We start from the raw sequence: 22,211 nt of genomic DNA on the forward strand, positions 1-22,211 counted from the left end.
ATCTCTTAACGAGAAGAGCTGCATCTTTGGGACATTTTCCTTCTGCAAGAGAATGAAATCTGGAGATTACACCAAACTGTATGTACGTGACCAGTTAAGGATTGATATCGTTCTTCTTCCTACGGGGATCCTACAGCTATCACCGCATTCCTCATATTTGTCGCCATCGATTCCTGTCTTCCCATGGTTCCTCGTCATCTTCTATTTCTCTTTCTCTCGTGGTCTCCTGTATGCCATCTAACAAGGCAACCATCGATCTTCCTCTTCTCTTTTCTGCCCCAAGGGTGATATATCAAAATCCTATTTGGCCATCTCTCGTCTGTCATTCCCATTGTATGTCCATAACAAACGAGCTGCCGTTCTTCTATTCCATCTGCGATGCTTTCTTAAGTCTATGTCATTTTCCTAAACGCTTTATTTCTTTGGTGTTCTCTGCGAGATATTCTACACAATCTTCCGGGGTTGTTCACATTTACACCTTTCAATTTGTTTTTATATTTTACAGCAAGCTCCCAGCACTCGTATCCATAGGTCGGTATACGCTCTACAATAGCACTATAAAGCATATTCTGTGCTTTCCAAATTAGAAGATCTAACAGTGAGTTTAGCTTCTGGATTGCTGCTTGCCCGTGGGCTAATCAATGCTGTTCTTCCCAATAACTTGTAGCATCCGATACGACGCTAACTACATACTTAAACATTTACATGCCTTGATGTGCTGGGCCTCTAATATTATGTTTCCTACGTTTTCTGCTCTGCATAGGTATTCAGTCTTTAGAAAATTTGCTTTAAATCCCCACTTGTCATATTCTTCTAATAATTTTTGCTGTTTACTCATACATCACTCATCCTAAGTTTGAAATTTTGCTTTTGTACTATCTAATCTACGATTGTTCTCAAATCTCTAGAATGTCTCGGTCTTGTATTTTTATGTATTCGCTTCAAATCCAGTGCAGTGCATGTATTTACCGGTCTTTCGCCAGTTTCATTTATGACAGCTTCTCTGTACCTTCCTACTATTTATCATCCACCTCTGAACCCTTTCTTCCATTAGAATCTCCCATAAGTGTGCTTCCTTTTGAGGTTTTATCTTTTCCAGGACGCTGGTCCATTCCTCATAAATCTTTTAATTTTCCAATCGACATCATTTTTTCTGACCTAATGCGCACTCATATCCGTACTTGGAAAAGGTCCGCGGTCATAATTCTTTCATTTATTTGTTCCAAATCTTTTGTAACAGAGACATAAGTGAGTGGAAGGGATTGATGATGAAGTGGGTATGTTTCAATAACAACTTTTATAAAAAGAAATTAATACTTAGGCCCAACGGTCAGCTTACCAAGGAATTACTTTCGTTTCTGTTGAACGTTAGCGTCCATTATAAGCCCTCGTCTCTAGTAATCAACAGTTCATCGGCCTAGTCGTATATTTGCGAAGATACAATCAGTATGATCATATGTAGGTAATTAGTTGACAATATCGTACGGCGCCGAACGCCTTCCGGCGCCCCAAGGGGCTCAGCATTCACTTGCTGAGTACGGGCTTGGCGACCCCGGGGTCCTGAGCTGGGGACTGGTCAGCACCGCCAGTCTCCTGTCACCGTAACCCCCGGACATGCTTCAGCGACCACCGTACGGCGCGGCGGTGCAATGTTGTGTGCTGCGGGGAATGGTAATCTTGGCTTGACCGCCTGGATTGCGAGGAAGGCCAATCTCTATAAAACCCCTCAATCTTTCGGTGTGCTCCGCGCCTAGAAGATGCATGGCTGTTGGGGTGGAACACTCGCAAGCGGGCAACCTCTGGGGCATCTGCCGCACCCCAGTTGTATAAGGCTTACTCAGGCACGCGGGGCTCTGTCTGAGCCCACCTTTAGTTCCCTAGCTGCTCGTGGGACCGCAATGGACCCTTCGACCTCTACATTTCCCCCTACCAGTGGCTTGGGTGGGCCACTGGTAGGAAAACACACCCCATCGAAAAAGCGGCTACGCGCTGCGAGTCCTCCAGTGCCTGGTGTTGCTAGAGATTTAACAGACTGTCGTAACGGAGCACATGCTGATAATCAGAATGTGTTTTTGATTATTAAACGGAAGGAGGGTAGCTTTGAGAGAGTTTCTCCCTTTTTCATCCACAAGGGCCTTGAGGGAATTGCAGAAACACTGAAATCTGTGAAGCGACTGCGCAATAGGACTCTGTTAGTTGAGACTTCTAGTTCCCGTCAAGTCGCTTCCCTTCGGGAAGCGACCTGTCTAGGAGAGTACGCTATCGAGAGCGAGCTCCACTCCACTTTGAATTATAGTAAGGGTGTTGTGACGTGTAGGGACTTTGTGGATATCCCCATAGACGAGTTAAAATCTGAGTGGGCTGATGAAGGTATTGTTGACGTGCAGCATATAATGAAACGAGTCGATGGGGACCTCGTCAAATCTGACTCGTTTATTCTCACGTTCAGTTGCCCGAAACTCCCAGAGCATGTTAAAGCGGGGTTCTTACGTTTGCCAGTACGGCCATATTTCCCCAATCCAATGCGCTGTTTTAAATGTCAGCGCTTTGGGCATACTACGTTGGGGTGCAATGGGATAGCCACTTGTGGTAAATGTGGTCAGCCTGCCCATGACGGAGCCGATTGTTCATCGCCTGTGAAGTGCGTGAATTGCTCTGGGAGTCACCCTGTCTGGAGCCGGATCTGCCCCATCTATCTCGAAGAACGGAAGGTACAGGACATTAAAACATCTAAGCGCATCCCCTATGGTGAGGCCAAGAAGCTCTTTAAGGCCATCCAACCTCCTGTGTTTTCAACATCTTTCGCTTCCGCTCTGAAAAAAACGGTACAAATGGCCACTGTTGCTACGCAAACGGAGGTTGCTAGTGTTAGCACTAATACCTGCGTTTGCCAGTGCATTTGTGCTGCTGCGGTTGTTTTGCAACCTGCGGCTCTCCCCGCTACTTTGGACAAGGCCATGGTTACTGACATTGGGGTACTTCCTGCCTCTCCCCATATGGCGCCTTCTGCCCAGGCGAGTAAATCTCCAACTGTTGACAAGGCTCTGCATTCTAAGCCCCCCAAGACAAAGACGCCGAAGGTGAAGGTTTTGCCACCTGAGGAGACTAGTCAGGGTCGGTCCGATGACGAGGTCATCGTACCGTCTGACATCTCCCGTGGGTCTACATCGGAGCTTATGGACATTGATGTCGACCGGGGGCGATCTTCTCGCCCCAGGAATAAATCTCCGGCCAGTACGGGCTCTCCTCCAAAGCATACAGGCAGGGTGAAAGTTCAGCCACCCTGATCACTGGCTCCCATATTACAGTGGAACCTGAATGGGTTCAGGACGCATGTGGCCGAATTACAACTCCTTGTACGAGAGTGCCCTTTGTGCTTATGTCTCCAAGAGACACATTTTCGGGCCACTGATGCTCCTTCTTTGCAGGGCTATACCGTATATCGAAAAGATGATGTGACGGGGGAAAGAGCAAAGGGTGGTGTTGCAGTTTTTGTCCGTGACATGCACTACTCATCTGAGCTCCCTCTCGTCACCGACTTGCAAGCAGTTGCAGTTGACATTCTTGTGGGTCGGAGGCTCACAGTCTGTTTAGTTTACTTACCGCCTCAGGATGCAATAGACTCTGAGGCTCTCACAGACCTTATTAGCCAACTCCCCCGCCCATTTCTTCTTCTGGGGGACTTCAATGCTCATAATGTCTTATGGGGCTCTCCGACTACTTGCCCAGGGGTCGCATTCTGGAAAGCCTCATGATGTCTGAAGAACTGTGCATCCTCAACTCTGGTGCTCCCACTCATTTCTGTACTGCTTCCGGGTCGTCATTGGCTATTGACGTTTCCTTTTGCTCTCCAGCACTCGCGGATTCTGCTCTGTGGGAGGCTGCAGCTGACCGCCATTCTAGTGACCACTTCCCCCTTTGGATTCGCCTCCTGGATGAGGCTGTGGCATTACCAGTGCCGCCCCGGTGGTACCTCTGCAGAGCTGACTGGACACGTTTCAGCCAACTGGCTGTTTTGGAACACCGTGCCAGCGTCCACGAATGGGTAGACCATGTTACAGATGTGATCTCCCATGCTGCTGAACCGTCAATCCCACAATCATCCGATCATCCCAAGAGGTGTCCTTTCCCTTGGTGGACCACTGAGTGCCGCTCAGCCATCCGAGCCCACCGTGCAGCTCTGCGCCGCTTCAAGTGCCGTCCCTCAGCTGACAATCTTGCGGCCTTTCTGGTGGAAAGGGCCAAAGTGCGGCGAGTGATTAAAGAGAGCAAACGACGGTCATGGCGATCGTTCTTGAACTCCATCTCTCGCTCCACTAGTTGGAGCCATCAGGAGGATTTCCGGGAAACTCAGCCAACTACCTGTCACGGCATTGCTGCATCAGCGATATCTCCTCACGACGCCGAGAGACATTGCCCAGACACTGGCCATGCATTTTGCGGACTCTACCGCCACTATTAACTGTGATCCAGATTTCTGCCGCTACCGTACTACCATCGAGAGGGGTCACTTGGACTTCCGGTCTCTAAATTCTGAACCCTACAAGTGCCTCTTCACAATGTGGGAACTGGATTCTGCGCTGTCTGTGGCTCATGATGCTGCGCCTGACCATGATCAAATCCGGTACAGCATGCTGCGGCACTTGTTGCTGCCATCCAAGGAAGATCTCCTGAACTGTTTTAATATGATATGGTAATCCGGCACGTACCCTGACTCGTGGAGGGAGGCGATTTTGATTCCCCTCCTCAAACCAGGTAAGGACCGGACGCATGCCAGCAGTTATCGAAGTATTGCTTTGACGAGCTATGTCGGGAAGACGTTGGAACGCATGGTCGACCGTCGCCTGGTTTGGTTGCTCGAGACCAGGCAGCTCCTTAGCCCCTCTCAGTGTGGCTTTCGGAGATGTCGTTCCACTATAGACAACTTCACCCTGCTTGAGGCGGCCATCCAGCAGGCCTTCCTACGTAACCAGCATTGTCTAGGTGTATTCTTTGACATTAATAAGGCGTGTGACACTACTTGGCGCAGCCTTATCCTCAATCAACTCCATGAGTGGGGCTTTCGTGGCCGTCTCCCCATCTTCATTCGGTCCTTTCTTTCCCACCGCCTCTTTCGATATTGGGTTGGTAATGTGCTATCTGATTTGTACGTGCAGGAGAATGGTGTTCCTCAGGGAAGCGTTTTAAGTGCCACCCTCTTTGCCGTCGCCATTAACGGTATCACGTCCACTATCCGGAGTCCTGCCCAATGCTCCTTGTTTGTGGACGATTTTGCTGTTTTCTGTTCTTCCTCCAGTCTTGTCACTGCTAGTCGGCAGTTGCAGCTTACGATAAAGCGCTTAGAGGCATGGACTGCAAAGAGGGGTTTTACCTTTTCTGCGGACAAATGTGTGTGTGTTCATTTTAATCGTTCTCGGCGTCCTTTTACCTCCCCTGAATTGCGTCTGAGGGACACCGTTCTTCCTTTTAGAGACACTGTGAGGTTCCTGGGCCTCACTTTTGATTCCAAGTTGTCGTGGTTGCCTCACCGTAGAGATCTCAAGGTGCGGGCCCTGAAGGCACTGAAAATTATGAAGTGTCTGAGCCATCGGTCCTAGGGAGCAGATCGGGCGCGTCTGCTGCAGTTTTATAGGACTTTTGTCCGATCGCGTCTTGACTATGCTTGCACCGTGTATGGGTCAGCAAGGCCTTCTTATCTGAAGATTCTTGACGCAGTACACCATGAGGGTATCAGGCTGGCCACTGGTGCCTTCCGTACCAGTCCCATCCCCAGCCTGTGTGCTGAGGCAGAGGAACCGCCGCTCGCCATCCGGCGGAAACTCCTCATGGTGCGACGGGTGTGTCATTTCCTTGCCTGTCCTACCTCCTCTGCGTACCCTACCGTTGCCCGACCGCCTATGGAACGTCTCTTTTCCAGTCGTCCCAGGGCAACGAGACCATTTGGGATTCGTGCCAAGCATTTGCTTGAGTCCCTTGGTGTGGAGCGTGTGGCCCCCCAACGACAAAGTTTTACTCGCCTGCCTCCCTGGTTGCTCCAGAGACCCAGCATCCTTCTAGACTTGTCGGAGAACCGGAGGAGCTGCACTCCAGCGTTTGTTTTTACCTCCTTATTTTACGATATTTTACACCAGCATTCGGACCATGCACCTGTATTTCCGGATGGCTCTAAACAGGGGGACTCTGTTGGTTCTGCTGCTGTTTTCCCTGATCGAGTCGTCAAGTTACGGCTTCCTGCGGCGTTTACCATCTTTGATGCCGAATTGTTTGCGATCTTGCGGGCATTGGAGCAGATGAGATGTGTTCCCAGTCTTAAGTTCCTCATCTGTTCTGACTTCCTGAGTGCCCTTCAGACCATGCAACACTTGTACCCAGCGGATATGGTCGTCCAGAACATCCATGATGCCCTACTCCACCTGCAGCGGCAGGGGAAGGAGGTTTCTTTCTGCTGGGTGCCAGGGCACGTGGGTATTAGGGGAAACGAACTGTCGGATGTGGCTGCCAAAGATGCATGTTCCCTCCCTCACGTTGTTGAATGTGCCGTCCCCCTCCATGCTGTTACCTTCCTTTTGCGTTTTCGTGTTATGCGTCAATGGGAAGAGGAGTGGCTGGCAGTTGGTGACAATAAGCTGTGTCTGGTCAAGGCCACTACGCGGCCATGACGTACGTCCTACCAGTCATGCAGGCGGAATGAGGTTCTCCTCACTCGCCTCCGCATCGGGCACAGTCCCTTAACGCATGGTTTTTTACTCCGGCGGGAGGACCCCCCAATCTGCAGTGCTTGTGGCGTCAAGATTATTGTCCGCCACATTTTACTTGACTGCCTTTTATTCTCTGACCAGAGGGCGGTGGTTTCTTTGCCACCGGATTTGGCCTCTATTTTGCAAGACGACGCAACGACTGTGGTTAAGGTCTTATGGTTTTGTGTCCTGTCCAATTTTTTGCCTCGGATTTTAGAGAGAGGGCTTTTAATGTGCTGCTGGGTGACTGGCTCACCCAGGTTTTAGATAAGAGGTCCGCCAGTCACGATTACCTCCTTGTTTCCCTTCGGTTTCTGTTCTCTTTTCCTTGTGTTTCCTTTCCTTTTTTAGTGTGTTCCTTCTCCTCTTGTTTTGCCTCTGTATGTGGGGATTTGGAACTGCGTCAGGTCTGCGTCTTTTAGCCATTTTCCTTGATCGCTGTTCGTCTTAGTCCCTTCACTGCATGTGTTCCTGTTTTCATGTGCTTGGGCGCTGATGACCGCGCTGTTTAGCGCCCGTAAACGTCAAACACACACACACACACACACACACACACACACGCCTTCCGGCAATCCTGGAAGACGGAATCTACCTCTTCACCTGTATCTACTGTTAGTATGATATTGTGTGTGAAGGAAAAGCGACTTGTGGTTCACACGAATTATTTTTCTTGAATTCATTCTTCTAGGAAAATACGGGGTTCGAGCTTAAAACATGCACTATGATTCTGCAACTTACGGATGCTAGTGATATTGGTCTGTCAGTCTGTGTATCGGTCTTCTTGTCCTTTCTGTAAATACAGCGACCTGTGGTTTTTTCCAGTCACGAGGGACTACTATATAGAGCTGCGTAAGGGGCTAATACCGTACTGTATTTGAATGTAAAATGTAAAAGAAATTCCGAGACATACACACAGCACCGAAGCATTTTTCTTCCGGACCGATTCTCGCTGTATATGTCAAAGCTGTCACAGGTCAGAATTAATGATATGTTGAAAATCAAAGTAGGCGTCCGTGATGAGGATCTAAAGTGGCAAGTACGCTGTCTTATCGACGGAAGCTAACCAAAGTGAAGTTAAACATGAAGAAGAAGAGAAAATGGAGTTTACTCTGCCTAATGTGCTGCCATCACGCGAAAATGTGCACTGAACTCCAGCAATCAGCTGTAAGTTATATACCGGGTTGCAACGGCATTCGGTTGCTACAAGACGCTTATTCGCTCACTGTAATAGATTTCATACTCGAGATTAGTTGAAAGTCAAACTGAAGTGCGGCAGGATTCGGTCACAGACAAGGAACCGTATGATAAGTTTAACTGCAACTTATTCAGTCTTTCAGAATACTTCATAGCTGAAACGGTAACTACTAAAAATTTTCCTGGTTGGGCACAGCACGTTAATCTTTCCACAGAAAATATGTACTGTGAAAATGATCATGCTTATTCCTTCATTGTAAAGCATTTCATTATCGAGATTTAAAAATCAGTTCTCATGAAGCTGATACATGTGACCTATATCCAACCTCTTGCTTTCTGATTGCCATTTGCGCACTGCGTTGTACTTTGACCTTTGACAACTCATTGAGTGACAAGGATTGGTGTAGGAGGCCTCTACGTCATGCTGACGTCACGGAAAGTGGGTGTTCTGGCGTCACTCGGCATTACTGATGTTTTCGATTCAAATGCGCTTCTCAGTACCTTTTAACCTCTAACCGACTTATGACTCATTGGTCAAAGTTGTGTTCGGTAATAATACCCTAACTGTGCATCCATTTATCCAACAAAACTCTAAAACAGAGATGTAACATATCTCATAAAACATTCTTGCGTAAATAAGAATTCGGTTTCCTTTGTTGAACCACTAAAACTGTAAATTTCCAAGATAATTTGAAGTGTTAACTGATCCAATTGCAAAGAAATCACCTTAAAACTTAAAACTAAACCGTTATTTTATGTCAACATGTTCCAACAATCATTGTTTTCACGTTCAGCTCTCCCCTTCCTTTCTGCTGCAGTTCGCAAGAAACAGATTTTGTTTACGCAGGTTCTAATTTTCAGTAGAGACGTCCATTTCTTTGAACAAACACTATAAAACTTATTGGCTGAAGCTCAACATGAAACAGTACGAAGCACGAGACCTCTAACACAGGGATGTTGCTTTTAATAACATTGCAGTTCTCGAGCTTCAAAGTATTATTACATTATCACGAGAGAGAGCTCTGTTATCATTATGTCTTTTAGTTAGACTTTAAAAATAGCATTACAATACCTCTATACAGTGTGAGGCTCGGAACCTGCGGAATCATGATTCTCCCTATGAAGTCTAAAGCGCCTTAGTAGCGCAGTGCTCGTGAGGGAGAGCAATGGGCAGCAGTTGTAGCCAGGGGACAGGGAAGCACCGGGCAGTAGCTAGATGGTCTACAAAGTTAATGAGCCCGGGGCACACGTCTTGCGAACAGAAAGTGGTGGGGTTAGATGTTTCTTACCAACACTTTAAGAGCAAAACGTTTTATACAAAAAAATACAATGAAATGACGGATATCGCTAACACGATTCTTGGTTTTTATAAGTAATTTAATTAATGAAAACAGTTGTCCAATAGAAAGCAAAACACGCCCTTTCCTAATATTAGACGTGCATGCACTACCAGAGGAGACCCAGATACCCTTCTCTTGAGGCTTCTTGCTGAAAATATTTGCCTTAGATTTCTGCATTAGGCTTCTGATCAAACACTTCTGCCTGAGACTTAGTTCAGAACTTATGTCCTGAATATCGATGAAATGGCTAGTAGCATTTATGACACACCTGGCTATGTACGAGTACTTCCAAAGTTTCAAATTTGTCTCAAAGCGTTATAGGTTTAACATCTGGAGAAAATGACACTAACACTATAAAAAGGATGAGCAATTATTTTATTAAATATAATCTTGCGGTGAGAAAGTTTCCAGACATTCTATCGTAAAATTAGTACATCCAGTGTTGTGGTAATCTGAAATGTGTTAGCTGTAATAAAATTTCACATAACTTAAAGTCGTAGATTTAAGGCCATTAAATATATGAAATCTCTATTCCATTCCTACAGCTGGAAAATGTATTTTAACATTTCATTTGAATATCCCATGTTTGCGCTGCTAACTGCATAGTTGATCAGTATATAGTTTGCTTTTCAAAGTGAGACTGCATTATCTACAAAAATGAAACATACAAAGTTCAGATTTTGCATCTGTGGATATATTTTTAGATGAGGTGACAGATTGGTGTCATAGAGGTGTATTTGACTACAACTGTAACTAACACTTTTGCTTGCAATCACCTGAAACATGTTATTGTAGTCATTCACTACGCTGTTTCGTAAACATGCCATACTAAGATAAGTTATTTGTTTCAGTCACATTTTTAGTGACATCAGTTTGCGCATGTTGACAACCATTGTCGCTTGACCGAAATACGGTCAAGAGATACCTAAATCAGAGTCACTCTTACTTCCCCTCATCCCTCCCTCTGCCTCCCTCTCTCCACCTACAGTGGGGATACAGGCTTCTTCAAACAGTCAGCTGCTACCACATCACGCTCCGCCACATGCTTTGCGGCATACCACCCTCCCGCCCTCTTCTGGCCACACCCGGCCAGCCGCCACAGCGACAGAGTCTTTGACCAGCAGAGCACGTGGAAGGTTGCTACAGGGGGCAGCTCTGCGTTAGCACAAACGACCGTAACGCTGGCGTCCTACACAACAAAGTGGGATAAATGACACTAAAACGTAGCCATGCCCTGAGTGGAGTAAGACTGCCTCGCTTCGCATGACGTTACCGGACCACACACAGTGGACTCGCCCCTTGCCTGCAACCAATTGCCATTCTGTGATGGGGAACACTTTTATTTATTGTCAATGCGCCTCCTATAAGTGAGAATCTATTGAAAAAAGAAAACAAAATTGCGATGATAATAAATGTCCTTACTCCATGAAATCAGATGTAATCCATTTTCATTTAGTTTTATGAGCAAAATCTGTGTAGTTTTTACGTTCGAATGCATGATACAATTCATATCTTCCTCTCACTCCCACCTCTCGTAATTTTGAGACATCCAATGAAGTGAAAAAACCCTACATCACTGCCGCCGATTACAAATTGCAGATGTCGGAGTGATTTGTTCAGTTTGATGGACAAAATTACATGGCAAGACAGTGTCCCCCACATTCAAATCAGTGTGTGCAAATAAAATATCATTCGCGTGTGTATTATAAACATTTCAGACACCTAAAATAACATTACAGAATACAGCCCTTCACGCCGTTTGCTCACATAGTGGATAAAACGCTTTCATTTTACATTCAAGAACAACAGTATATAACTCAATAGGACGTTGTTGTTTTGTACACCATGGCAGATCCCATTTTACCAATGCAATACTACATCACACCGGCGTTTACAAAACAAATCTGACAGCAAGTCTTGTAACAGAACCTCCTAATGTCACCGAGTAGACTACCCTCTAAGATTCCTCTGATACATCGAAAACAGATATCATATGTGTGATGACATCTGAGATTTTTTTTGCTCCATAACTCGCCTCTAGCGACCTGTGTGTAAAGTTTCTGTCATCCAGCAGAAAATCATTCACAAGAGCAACAGATTCTTGTGTTCTAGTTTCGTAAGCAGTTTGGTATTACAGAACCATCTGTTTCATCCAATCTACTCACATGTCAAGAAAAACATTATCAATTCTAGGTTCCACAGTGAGCTATAATTCAAGTGGTGTCTACTTTATAATTAGAGGTTATCAAGTTTGAAATGACACAGGACTTGCAGCAACACCTATATTTAAACACACGATCTCGACGATAATAATAAAAACAGTTGTGATCCCATGAGAATAGATACAGTTATTTAAGTTAGCTATACGAGCTAAGTCGGTGTGTTTAAGAGACTTCCACACGTTCAAATTACAAATTATCATGCATGTCAGACATACGAAATACCGATACAAATCAGCATCTATACAGTAATTTTCTACATTTAAGACTACTCCTCATCATTATTTTGTAACATCCAGAGTAGGTAAGAAACTATAACTATCTGCATCCAAACTGTAACCAGTCATGCCACTCCTTGCAATGAACCAATCATAAGATTTTACCACATCTCTCTCTCTCCTCATATATCGAAAAACAAATAGCACCTGCGTACTGACATTGAGGATATTACATATGCACGTATTCCTCCAGTGGAACAGACGCGCAGTTGTCGAAGTCGCTTGCACAGACCTCTGTAATGTTTTGTCACCTTTACTGGAGGAGGACCATATCCAACAGACTATGAATCACAAGAGAGGGCTCCTGTATTGTTCTTTCAGAAGCAGATCAATATATTGTTTTTCACCTGTAACACATCCAGGCAGTGTATGACTACAGCTTTGTACATCACTATAAACTTAGTTTTTCTGCCATGACTTCTAGGTCTGTGTCAGGTGCTAAACCAACGTTAACACATTTCATTCCATTGACTCTCACAGAAAGCTGAGCATTGTATGGTATACATTATGCTGCTCCCACAACATACAGGATGGTAGAAATAAAACACAGAAGCGATCTTTCCTGTTGACAAAAAGGAGTAAAACGCATTACAACATAAGGAAACTGGAAGAGTTTCCGGCATTTTGGAACATTTCCAAACAGCTGTCTGAAGGGGGTGACCTATACAATGAACCTCATCTTCCACAGTGATGGGGTAGCAGATATCTTGGTGTTCCATTTCGAAGAGCATTGTTTCCTCATTTTGCAGTCATGTACAAGCTTACTGTTCCAGTGTATACAATCGCTATATGGTACTGTTCACAGCACATGCTATGTCACTTATGAAAAACAATGGCCGGCCGCGGTGGTCTCACGGTTCTAGGCGCGTAGTCCGGAACTGTGTGACTGCTACGGTCGCAGGTTCGAATCCTGCCTCGGGCATGGATGTGTGTGATGTCCTTAGGTTAGTTAGGTTTAAGTAGTTCTAAGTTCTAGGGGACTGATGACCACAGCTGTTAAGTCCCATAGTACTCAGAGCCATTTGAACCATTTTTTGAAAAACAATGTCGTGTACACTGCAAAAGCATATGTAAATAGGATGAGTACACAGCATTTAGGAAAGCTTCCAAACAACTGTCTGAAGGTGACGATTACTACTTTTCATCCATTCCCCACAGAGACAAGTAGCAGATATCCTGTTTTCTGCCAAGGCTCTCTCCATCTCAACCTAGTAGTGCCAGTCAATAATCCTGTGATAATCAACAGCGTACCAATGGACGGTTAGGATGGAAAAGACACTGTTGATATGGGACAATGTACTACAAAATGCACTGCAATTGACAGCACAATAACATTTAGCAATTTTACCAGTTGTTCTGGAATTTCAGTACCAGCCAGTGACACAGCAGAATGATTACTAATTTCTGTATCATCGCTAAATCACCCCTCCACTTCCTTGCAGGTCCTATTCAATAGAATGTGAATGTAAATAGATGACTGTGCAGTTTGTCTGTTCAGCCTTATGCACCAAAGTATACCAGACAGTGTTTATACCGATGGAGTTAGGTTATCTACATACACTCTTGGAAATTGAATAAGGAAGGGGAAACTTTATTGACACATTCCTGGGGTAAACTACATTACATGATCACATTGACAGAACCACACGCACATAGACACAGGCAACAGAGCATGCACAATGTCGGCACTAGTACAGTGTATATCCACCTTTCGCAGCAATGCAGGCTGCTATTCTCCCATGGAGACGATCGTAGAGATGCTGGATGTAGTCCTGTGGAACGGCTTGCCATGCCATTTCCACCTGGCGCCTCAGTTGGACCAGCGTTCGTGCTGGACGTGCAGACCGCGTGAGACGACGCTTCATCCAGTCCCAAACATGCTCAATGGGGAACAGATCCGGAGATCTTGCTGGCCAGGGTAGTTGACTTACACCTTCTAGAGCACATTGGGTGGCACGGGATACATGCGGACGTGCATTGTCCTGTTGGAACAGCAAGTTCCCTTGCCGGTCTAGGAATGGTAGAACGATGGGTTCGATGACGGTTTGGATGTACCGTGCACTATTCAGTGTCCCCTCGACGATCACCAGAGGTGTACGGCCAGTGTAAGAGATCGCTCCCCACACCATGATGCCGGGTGTTGGCCCTGTGTGCCTCAGTCGTATGCAGTCCTGATTGTGGCGCTCACCTACACGGCGCCAAACATGCATACGACCATCATTGGTACCAAGGCAGAAGCGACTCTCATCGCTGAAGACGACACGTCTCCATTCGTCCCTCCATTCACGCCTGTCGCGACGCCACTGGAGGCGGGCTGCACGATGTTGGGGCGTGAGTGGAAGACGGCCTAACGGTGTGCGGGACCGTAGCCCAGCTTCATGGAGACGGTTGCGAATGGTCCTCGCCGATACCCCAGGAGCAACAGTGTCCCTAATTTACTGGGAAGTGGCGGTGCGGTCCCCTACGGCACTGCGTAGGATCCTACGGTCTTGGCGTGCATCCGTGCGTCGCTGCGGTCCGGTCCCAGGTCGACGGGCACGTGCACCTTCCGCCGACCACTGGCGACAACATCGATGTACTGTGGAGACCTCACGCCCCACGTGCTGAGCAATTCGGCGGTACGTCCACCCGGCCTCCCGCATGCTCACTATACGCCCTCGCTCAAAGTCCGTCAACTGCACATATACGGTTCACGTCCACGCTGTCGCGGCATGCTACCAGTGTTAAAGACTGCGATGGAGCTCCGTATGCCACGGCAAACTGGCTGACACTGACGGCGGCGGTGCACAAATGCTTCGCAGTTAGCGCCATTCGACGGCCAACACCGCGGTTCCTGGTGTGTCCGCTGTGCCGTGCGTGTGATCATTGCTTGTACAGCCCTCTCGCAGTGTCCGGAGCAAGTATGGTGGGTCTGACACACCGGTGTCAATGTGTTCTTTTTTCCATTTCCAGGAGTGTATTTTCAGCACTTCTGTCATAGTGCAGAATTTACAGTTATGACTGGCCGTCTTTCTCTGTGTGGATGTGAGTCGCGGAGTATTCTCGCATTCCTAGGATAAAGTCAGAGATTGTCAGATGCCCCCACATTGTCCTTGACCAACCCTCCCTGCAACACAGTCGCCAATTTAATCTGACGTTAAATGTCTCGTGAAGGAACAGAGCGAGCTGTGTCCGCAATAGCTGTTCAGCGAAGGATGTTTCGCATCAGTCGTATCCATCTCTCCAGTATCAGTGTACAGTATACATGAGAGTGTTGTAGTGATATAACAGATGGTTAAGGAGAAACGTATGGTTTATACATACTGGAGCTCCAGGCGGATGGAGACTGAAACATTTCACGTAAATCAACTTTGTTATCAATTATGAAGTATTATTCCAGCATCTGAATTCAGCGGAAAGATGGTACCGGCATGAGAGAAATGATTGTAGAGCATAAGAGCACACTCCTATAGCTACACTTAAAAATGATGTATTGTTGAAGCCATATGCTTTCCAAGGTACTAGTCATGCCGAATGCAAAGTTCTTAATACTCTAATGCAGGATATATTTGTGCAGCATCAGTCACACAACCACCCTGCAAGTTCCTATCCCAACCACTACGATGACAAACTTCAAACTGCTGAAACTACTTCCTCCTGACGGATTGTGGTGCCTATGGAAGGCAACACCGCTATAAATCCGCCGCTAGAGCTGCTTATAAACCAGTTAGAACGAACTCCGGAGACGGAAATATATGTTCTCTTAATTAGATTAGATTAGATTAGTTTTTCGTTCCATAGATCCGTGCTGAGGAGATCTTCGTGGATGTGGAACATGTCAACTTTTTTAATGCTGAAATAACAATACTAATAGTATGAATATATACGTCATTTGTTCCTATTAAAAAATTCGTCAGTGGAGTAGAAGGAGTTGGCCACTAGTAAGTCTTTCGTGCTCCTTTTAAACTGATGTTTATTTTTTTGCATTTGTAACTAAATTTTTTATGTTTGCTGGCAAATTATTGAAGATGAGTGTTCCTGAGTAGTGGAGCCCTTTTTTGAACTAAAGTAACTGCATTTAAGTCCTTGTGCAGATCATTTTTGTTCCTGGTATTGTATTTATGAACTGAGCTGTTTGTTGAAAAAAAGAGATATATTATTTAGGACAAATTTCATTAAGGAGCAAATGTACTGAGAGGCAGTAGTTAGTATACCCAGTTCTTTGAAGAGGTTTCTACAGGACGTCCGTGAATTTACTCTACAAATAATACGTATTACACGCTTTTGGACTCTGAAACCTTTTGTTTGACTTGAAGAGTTACCCCAAAATATTATACCATATGACATTATGGAATGAAAGTAGGCAAAGTATGCAAGCTTTCTCATTTTTATGTCTCCTATGTCAGCTAACACTCGAATTGCAAATACAGATTTGTTAAGGCGTTCCTGCAGTTCTGTGGTGTGCTCCTCCCAACTGAATTTATTATGAAATTGTAATCCCAGGAATTTAAGACAGTCAACCTCTTCTATCTGCTCTTCTTCATACTCGACATACTATTTATTGCAATACTTGTGTCATCTGCAAACAAAACGAACTCTGCTTCTGGCAGTGTAACTGATGAGAGATGATTAATGTACACAAGAAAAAGCAATGACCTTAAGATGGATCCTTGTGGGACACCCACGTCAGTCATTATTATTATTAATAGTAGTAGGGCTTTTGACAGGTGTGGGTGTGTCACACTAGGAAATAGGGCGAGGGAAAGAAGACATGAATGTTTTTCGATAGTTGATACATTGGGTTACCAATCATGCTTTGCTGCACGAAAATGCATACGAAGAAGCAGCTACTTCTTACAAGGGAGTAAGCACCACAGTCAGTAGCCAAAGGAGATGTAAGATGTTATTGCGGTTTACAGTAGCATCATCACGTCTCTGGCAGCATTCGTCTTGCACACAGAAGTCCTAGTCTGGAGTTAGGTACTCTTTGCTCATGTGTAGAATAATATAGCAATTCTATCCTAACAATACGTCTCTCGAGTACACCATGTTCACGCTATTAAAGCTGGTACGTGTGGCATTAGTCCACTCACCTACAGAACACTCTAGGGAATGGCTTAAGTCTAATAAACGCATTGATTCTTCTCCTTAATACATAGGAAATAAATTTCTTGTAAGAATCAACAGTAATTTGATAATACCTATATCTTACTGTATGTGTGAGAATACTGTTCTGGATGTTGATACATATGTCTCGCCTGCTTTAATATGGCGCCTCTGTGTAACACTTACATCGTCCTTGTTGCAGTATGTCTTACGAAAACCCAGGCAGTTTACAGGGGAGGGACAGGGTTAAAACTGAATGCAGTTAGACCATAATTTTTAAGCTTTTCTCGGTCTTGACTGTATCGACACTCAAATCTAAAATTTGCTATTTTTTTCGCAATTTCACATGTTTAGTCTTATATCCCATCAATATGTCATAATTATACCAGGATTTCCTCGATTTTTAGTTGTAAAGGAACTGAAAATATTGTGATTTAATCGCAGAGGTGCTGAAAAATTGTTCCAGTGACACACCAGAGAAATATCTGGTAAACTTTTTATCTTTGAGAGACATAGGAACAATTTCGCCCTTCGTTTTTTATTTCTTGTATGAACGAATACTTTTTGGTCTGATGGGCTGGTGGGATGTCGTACTGTCTAATTACTAGTGTGTGTGTGTGTGGTAAATGAATGAGTTAAAAGACGCAAGATGTGTTTTATATTATTTTCATCGCACAACAAGCCTTATTCCCATGCCTATGGAGTATTTATGTTAAGCAGAGAAGGCGAGTTTTAGATGGAACCGTAGATCTTCAAAACGGCGCTGCTCAACAATAGAGGTACGTGATTGTGCTCTCTACTTTCCTTTCGTGGCCGCTAAAATTACTTCCGATTCGTTTTGCCGAGACATTCAGAACCTGCAATCTTATTTTTCTTATAAAAATACTAGTCCGATGCAAAAGAAATACTCTTAGATTTAAATAATTGCCATTCTTTTACCCAGGCCACGGGGAATGATAGAACGTACGTGCCTCTACTCTGAATGTACGTTCGCAATCTCCGAGTGTGTTACGACGAAATTATTTCACAATGAAAATTTCTCATCAGACCGCAACCACTCGCATGCGAATGTACGTACCCTCTGAATGTATCTAGTCAGTCACGCGCGTTGTTCAAAAGCTTTACTTTTAATATTCAGTGGATTACATTTCCGAAATTAATTTTTGTTTATGCTGCAAATCGTACTTCACGCGAAGTATTTATTACGTAAGTTTCAGGCTCAATTTAATAAAAAAAAAAGGATTCCGAATAATAGAAATAAAGAATAACAATGAAACAAATCAAACCTAAATAAACAGAAAGAGGGAACGTTACAATGGCGGCCGAGTGCCATGACCATAATTTCAGTAAAAATCAGTAGAATTGTTAGTTGAAATATTTAAGCTTTTTTTCTTTCCATCCATTATTGCCACTACAACATATTGTTTCTGTTGCATGTCATGCGAGCTACGTACCAGAAACGAAAAACCACATGGAAATTACTAATTTTCGAAAAAAAGTTTTGGACCATTTAATGTTAATTCTTCTCACTACAAAACCGTCAGAAAACACACGTAAGGTAAGAACAACAGCACTAATTCGCTTTAGTTTAAAGTAAATGTGGGACAGTTTTTTTTTTCATTTTTTCGACACCCACTGCGTAGAACGCATCAATTCCTTTTTCCAAATTCTTTTCCATTTCTTTTTAGTTTACGTAAAAATTGCATTAGTTCATTTTCTATTATATGTAAATGCATCACAAGATGGCGGACAATTTTTATTGATTGAGCGCGAAAAAAGTAAGAGTCATTTATCAGTCTTCTGTTTTGACAGAGACATATTTTACTACGTGAATTTTCACGGACGAGTGCAAAGCCATCTGTGATTTATTTACGTTTAGTACGAGCTGTAGTGATAGTGAAGTTCGGCTGCACGCTGTTTTGTGTTGTGAATCGGCATGGTGAAACTCAGATCTCAGACAAAAACCATGGATAGTTCGTCAGATGAGGAATCAATAGTCCAACCCTTACAAAACTTTGAGGCCGAAAGTATTGCGAATACCGAAAACACAGTCGCAGCGACCGGCAGTGCTCAGTCGCAGGCGACGGGCGACAATATGTCGACTACAGAAACAAATACGAATACTGACAATACACAAGACCCAGTAGAAACAGACCTTATACGCATGTTTAGAGAGATGCAGACAAATTTAATGTCGCAGTTTGCAGCTCAAGTTGTAGAAAATGTTGCAGCACAAATGCAAGCTCACACAGAAAATGTTGCAGCTCAGATAGGCACTGTTAACGCACGAGTAGAAAATGTTGCAGCACAAATGCAAGCTCACACAGACAATGTCACAGCGCAGATAAACGCTGTCACTACCCAGATAGCCAGTGTAACGACACAAATGGACAAAATAGACAATGACGTGAAGAACCTGACCGACATGCAAAATAATCTGACGACTCAACTGACCCAGTTAAAAAGAGAGGTAGCAGATCAAGTGATAGAGGTAGTACGCGAAGATTTAAATTACATGAGCCAAGACATTGATAACTTAAAGTCCACAGTTAAGGATATGCCAGAACAGATCCGTACCTTAACCGAAAATTTTGAAGCTATGAGTTTTCAACAGACCGAGCTTAGTGTCAAAATGCAGGAGGCTGTAGACCAAGTTGATGACATGACGAAACAACAAAAACAGCAGTTTGACGAATTTTTAGAGGAAAAAGACAAACATATCAACCATACATTAGAAACAGAACTGAAAAAAGCAATAACTAACACTGTAGAACAGGTGTACACTACCCAAAACACGTCTGTAACTAAACTTCAAACTGACCTAGCTCAGTTACAAAAGACTCTGACACAGGACTTACCTGACTGGAAAAAACATGTAGACGAGCAACTAAAGAGTAAACACCATACACAGAACGAAAGAGAACAACATTCAGAAGAGGAATTTGATGACAGACGCACAGGTAAGAGTGACGACGCAGCAAACAGTTATCTTTATCCCGATGTACCCATGTTTTCACCAAACCAAGGTCGTTACGGTAATCAACATTACCGCGACGAACGAGAGAGACACTAGACAACCGAACCAACTTTGTCGGCTGTTCTGTTAGAGGAAAGCCTTATAAAACACAGGCAGTTTCAAGTGTTTATCCCAGAAAAAAAAAATCCGTTCACCCGGTAATTCTTATAAAGTCATTTAAAATGTGTTGCCTAAGACCTGGTCTGAAAAGCAAAAAATACAGTATGTAACTGGATATATTCAAGGGGATGGTACCCTATGGGCAATGGAAATGTCGGAAAATTGTCAGACATTAGAACAATTTGAAGCTGCATTTTTATCTAAGTATTGGTCCCATGGTGTACAAGAGAGATTGAGAAAAGCTCTGTTTAACCCGGAGCCATACAATCCCAAAATTTGGATCACTCCGGAAGTATTTTGAAAAATACTTAAACAAAACGCGATTCTGGGACGAGCCCGTCACACACACAGACGTACTGCGCATCCTGAAGGCAAAATTACCGATCAGTATCAGAGAAAAATTAGTACAAGTACCAGAGAGCAATCTCGAATATTTCCTATCTGTATTAGATTCTATCGATTTAATTAATGAGGATGCTAGGCAAAATCAAGCCTACCAAAACAATTTTCGTGGCAGCGGTAGCAACCAGCTTATACAGCGCCAGCCGCATTACGGCGTCAACAATGTAGCGTGCGCGGCTGAATCGCGACCGGCTTTTGTCGATCGCGCCCCTACAGCACAGATGCCAGGCCCGAGTTCGGGAGGAAATTACAACTGCTACAATCAGACCTGCCATCCGCAATACAATGGAAAAAGAAAAAACGGGGATAGGAATTTTTTCTGGTTATTCCGGTGACCGAAAACGTAACTGGTACAGAAATGGCAATAGGAACCAGTGGGGAAATAGTTATAATAATTTCCAGCCTGAATTTAGCCGCAACCACACGGGAGATCATCAAAGTAGGCAGTGGCAATATCCTGCTAACAGCCAAGCCTATCAATCAGAAACGCTAGGTGACACTATTCCGCTAAACTCAGGGCAAAACCACGACAGAAATACTCAACTAAGGAGCAACACGTCAGGGGTAAACATAATTGAAGTCGCAAACGAAACACAAACAGATATGAACCGTGGAGCGTTAAACTAAACATGGCCTCATTATGCTCCCCAATGTTGGCCATAGATTGTCGTGGGGGCGATCCATGCTGTCATGAAAGTAAATTGCTCAGGTACCAAGATGAAACGGATATGCGTGATTTATTGACCAAGGAGGAAGAACCACAGTCATGTGAAGGTGATGGTATAGTACAAGCTAATTTACAGGCCGTAGTAGGAAAAGTACCTACGCGTATCCTTGTAGATACTGGTGCGAAAATTAGTGTGATGTCCAAGGCACTATTTAAAGAGATTAATATCCACACGACTTTACCGACCTATCCAGTACAAAATTGTAGGATATTAGGAGCCATAGGCGGTAAATCCAAGTTAATTAAAATGCAAACCATGGTCGAAGTGCAGATTGAAGACATTGTTTTTCAGTCAATTTTTCTAGTTGTAGAAGGGTTGACAGAACGGTGCATTATCGGCATGGACTTCTTAAGGGAAAAGTGTGCTAAAATTGACTTGGAATCTGGAAAGTGTCATTTATATATTAACGGAAAGAACTGTAGTGTGGATTTAATAAGAGTCAAGAGTAGGAACGACAAAGCTTGTCGAAATATACACATCCAAATCCTAAAGGTCAATACTTCACGAAATAGCGACTCGAGTGAACTGTGGTATCAGCAGGTAGAGCGGCATGAAATTGAACAGAAAATATCTGCATGCTCGGAAATCTCACAACAACAGAAGGGTGATCTTAGAAGTGTATTGTTACGCTATGCTCGTGTGTTTGATAAAAGACCCGGGGTCATTAGGACGTATCAGTATAGCATGGATGTCCGGCCCCACGACACTTTCTGTAAGAATACCTATTCTATACCCTGGTCACAAAGAGAGGCAGTGGCTCAAGAAATAAAGAAAATGCTCTCGTGGAGTATCATAGAGACTTCATTATCGCCTTATTGCAGTCCACTGTTAGCGGTCAAGAAAGCCGACAATTCGGTGAGACTCGTTCTCGACGCAAGGGAAATTAATAAGATTATAGTTCCAGTAACCACCCGAGCTGAAAACCTGGAAGAACAGCTGCAGCGTTTTCATGGGGTGCAATATTTAACTAGTGTAGACCTCCGTAGTTCATATTGGCAAATCCCACTATCACCTGATAGTAGGAAGTATACAGCATTCATATTTGCAGGTAGGTCCTACCAGTATTGTGTTCTACCGTTCGGATTGAACGTT

The sequence above is a fragment of the Schistocerca gregaria genome, chromosome 5, assembly GCF_023897955.1.
Source record: "Schistocerca gregaria isolate iqSchGreg1 chromosome 5, iqSchGreg1.2, whole genome shotgun sequence".
In the NCBI taxonomy this organism is placed as follows: Eukaryota; Metazoa; Arthropoda; class Insecta; order Orthoptera; family Acrididae; genus Schistocerca; species Schistocerca gregaria.